Below are 3746 nucleotides of genomic sequence, written 5' to 3'. Positions count from 1 at the left end.
ATATTGATCATAGATTAAATCTAATGGTTGGATTTAATCTTCATTGGATTTAATATTGTGGTCAATTATCATATACTAGTGTTATTACTTTCTTGTTGACCATAGCACTATATTTGAATTTTGAATTCAAATGAATTGGCTCTATAATTACAAAACTTCATCATTTCTCTCATTTTTGGACTTGACATAATACTGGAGAAAGAATAGAGAGGTAATCAAGTGAGAGCATTCTACATCTCCGGTGAAATTCTTGATGGCTTTCGGTGGATCTTTTATCGGTATATCTATTGTCATTCCTATGGACAACGGTGTATGATCCGGTGTGGCACAAATCTAAATTCAACATCATAGGAGACTCCATTGGTGGTGTTAAAGAAGTTTTGGATCGTTAGGTTTGGTTTTGCACTTAGAGAGTTTATATTTTCGGAATTGTAGTTGTAATAATCTTTTGTATACTATACTTTAAACTCTACAGATCAATCCAAGTAATAAAAGATTCAGCAAACTATTCATCATACAGATTTCAATGCCTAGAAATAGGCAACTTGCAATTCCAATCCTAGTTTAGAAAACTTGAATGACATGTTTGGTATTCAATATCGAGATGAGAGAATAGTGCACTGCAGGAGGCTTTAACTTGTTTTCCTTCCTTAATGTTGTCGAGTAGTATCCATTACAATTCACCAAACACACTCAAATAGTAAAGTAAAAGTTTCAATAGAAGTAGCTAAGTAACTAGCATATTTTAAGGTTGAAACATGTGCCTGGAAGATTGTCAAGTGATTTCCATGCTGCTTGTTGAATCTATCTGTCGAGTGGCCCTTTCCTTCATTTTCTTAAGTCTAGTGACTTTTTCCCAAGCATGCTACCACAAGCTGAGTGCCCATGCAAATTCAGACTGCGCTAATTCCACAAGTGGAGAAAAACTTGTTGACAGTTGAAGGTCTAGAGATGACAGGCCCTAGAAGTGATCCATTGACCGGAGTATAATGGAAGAGTACACTAGCTGAGCTGATAAAGATGGTGCAATGTGTCGGGGTGGAAAGTAGTAGTAACTCTTCGTGGGATTCTTCCATTGAAAGAATGAAACAAAAGGACAAAGATAGAGTGTCTCAGGTGGTGAAGGAGGCATATGAGATGGAAGAAACCGATAAAGGCCACTATATTAGTCTTTAGTTAAATAATCTAGTTGCTCTGGATCTTTCAATATTCTAGCTAGAATTAACTTAATAATGTGGCGAAAATAAATTATGTAGTCGAGTTTAAATATATTAATAAAAATGCTTAATTTATTGATATTCTTGTTGCATATGTATTGTGTTAAAAAATTTAGTTGCTCTAGATATTCTAGCAATCAATCAATCACTAAATGGAGTGGTGAAACTCAATTCTAAATTTAAAGAGCTTACCTTGTTCATGTCATAGCTCCATATGTCTCACATTAAAGAATCTCGTTGCTCTACATCTTTCAATAATTTAGTAGTGAACTGAATGGAGAAATGAAAAATGATTCATGTAGTCGACTTTAAGTTTTCTAAGGAAATGACTTAATTTGTTGCTATGGTTACATGATGTAAACACATATGTTACGTGTCGTATGAAATTATAGAAACTGAACATGATTGTCATCGTGAGCCCCATTATTCAAACCCTTGAATGATCCCATGAATTGATTGGTCTAGATCTTCAAGAGACAGGTTACTTTTATTTTCTCATCATGTGATTCATCAAAATGGCACATATTGAGTCTAGAATGGAATCTTTTGTATGATTGTTCTTCAGTGACAAGGTTCGTTAAAAATTAGAGTCGTTTAAACTTTTAAAAGAGAGGCACATCACTTTTCATGACCGTTAGGGTTTCTTTCTTGACCCAATTTTAGTAATTTTTTCAATAAATGAGAATTTAAATAGTGCCAAAATCAAAACATTGTTTAGGGTCAGAATATTTTCAAAAATGAAATTAATGTATTTTTAATTTTTTTCCACGTAGTCCTAAAATTTCCCTAAATGAGCCCTAGTTTCATTTGAGGTACCACACTTGTTTTCACAAAGTACATACCTTTTGGTTTAATAATAGAATTTAGCATATGTATGGTCGGGTCAAGGTGGTTAAACAATATGTGGGTTGAGAATAAGGGTCAATTTTTTTTTTTAAAAGCAAAATATATCCTTAAATATTTCACTATAATTTTACAAGATCTATTTTCGTTCAAGCAATTTCTAGTAAAAGACGATAGAAATGTTTGGCATGTTTTGGTTTGAGGCCCATAAGGACTTTTTTTTTTTTTTTTAACTTTAAAAGGGCCATTTGCTTTGGGAAAATTACCTAGAAACCAACATTTAAAGATTAATTTTCAAAAAATAAGGGATTAAGATTCATTTTCACAAATCAGATGCTAATTAAATTTTACTAATTAAAACTTATAAAAATATAATCACAAAATTAAATATATATATATTCATCCCACCTGACCCATACCCAACCACCCACACCAAAACCCTAATATTTTCATCCATTCCCATTTTCTTTCCTCTCTCTCTCTATCCCACATTTCCTCTCTCTAGCCAACGCTGGGAAGCATCGTTGACGTCATACCGTCGGTACCATCTCGCCCTTCACCATTGCAGCCAAAATCACGACTATCACCACTTGAACACGACCAAACATTAGATCCCAAAAACCAAATCCAAAATTACATATCCAACATTGGCCACAATACCCATCACTGCAACACAACTCTATTTTTTCTTCACGTTACCTCCAGCAACTTCTAGCCCGACTCCTCCTTCGGCCAAAGTATCATACTGGTTTCAAAACATCTCAAATTCGACAACAATGCTATCCAGTTGCGTTGACGTCGACATTCCATTTGAGAGGCAAAGGGTAGAGAAAGTGGGAAAGGAAGAGAAAATGGGAGGAAGGTGATAGAGGCTCGCAGTGGCACTGCATCTTTCGGTGAATGAATGGCATCGCTGTCGCGTCCGGTGGGTGAATGGAGTGGGGTTAACAGCCGAATTACCTCTATTTCCTCTTCATCTTGTTTACTGTTGTGTTGGTGATTGTTGGTGCGAAATGGGTGGTGGTGATAGGTGTTGGTGCAGATCCTAAGGTTAATTGTTGGTACAGTTGCGATGGTGACAATGGTCATTGGTAAAGGATTGCAGGTAGTAGGGGTGGATGATGTGTGATGTGTGTGCTTATATGTGTGTATGGAAGGTGGTGAGTGGGTTTGGTTTATTGGAGTAGTGGTGATGGTGGCAGTCTGGCAGAGATGGCGAGGTAGATGTGGTATCAGTGGTTCTTTGGAGTAATGGTGGTGCTCGTCATCGCTGGTGCGTGGCTCTGATTTTGGATTTGGATCTGAATTTTTGTTGGTGGTTGGATGGTGATGGTTATGTTAGTTGAGGTGGTGAGGTAGTGGTGACGTTGGCGATGGTGGTAATGGTGAGGTATAATTTGTGATAACATATTATAGTTAGACAATATGTCACATTCAATACGTTACTGGTCACAATAGATCACAATTAACACACTAGGTCACAAAAGGCCACAGTCAACATATTAATGGGTTACAAACTTTTACAAATGATTTGCAATGAATAATTGTGGCTAATTAATTTGATATTTTACAATGAATAAATGAGTTGAGATCAATAAAAGTTTTAATTTTTTGATCGATGAATAGTCTATGACATATAAAAAATTTATTCCTGACCCATAATTTTTTTTTATTTGTGGCAAAGAA

The sequence above is a fragment of the Olea europaea genome, unplaced genomic scaffold (genome assembly GCF_002742605.1).
Source record: "Olea europaea var. sylvestris unplaced genomic scaffold, O_europaea_v1 scaffold709, whole genome shotgun sequence".
In the NCBI taxonomy this organism is placed as follows: Eukaryota; Viridiplantae; Streptophyta; class Magnoliopsida; order Lamiales; family Oleaceae; genus Olea; species Olea europaea.
Note: the sequence above shows the minus strand (reverse complement) of the source record.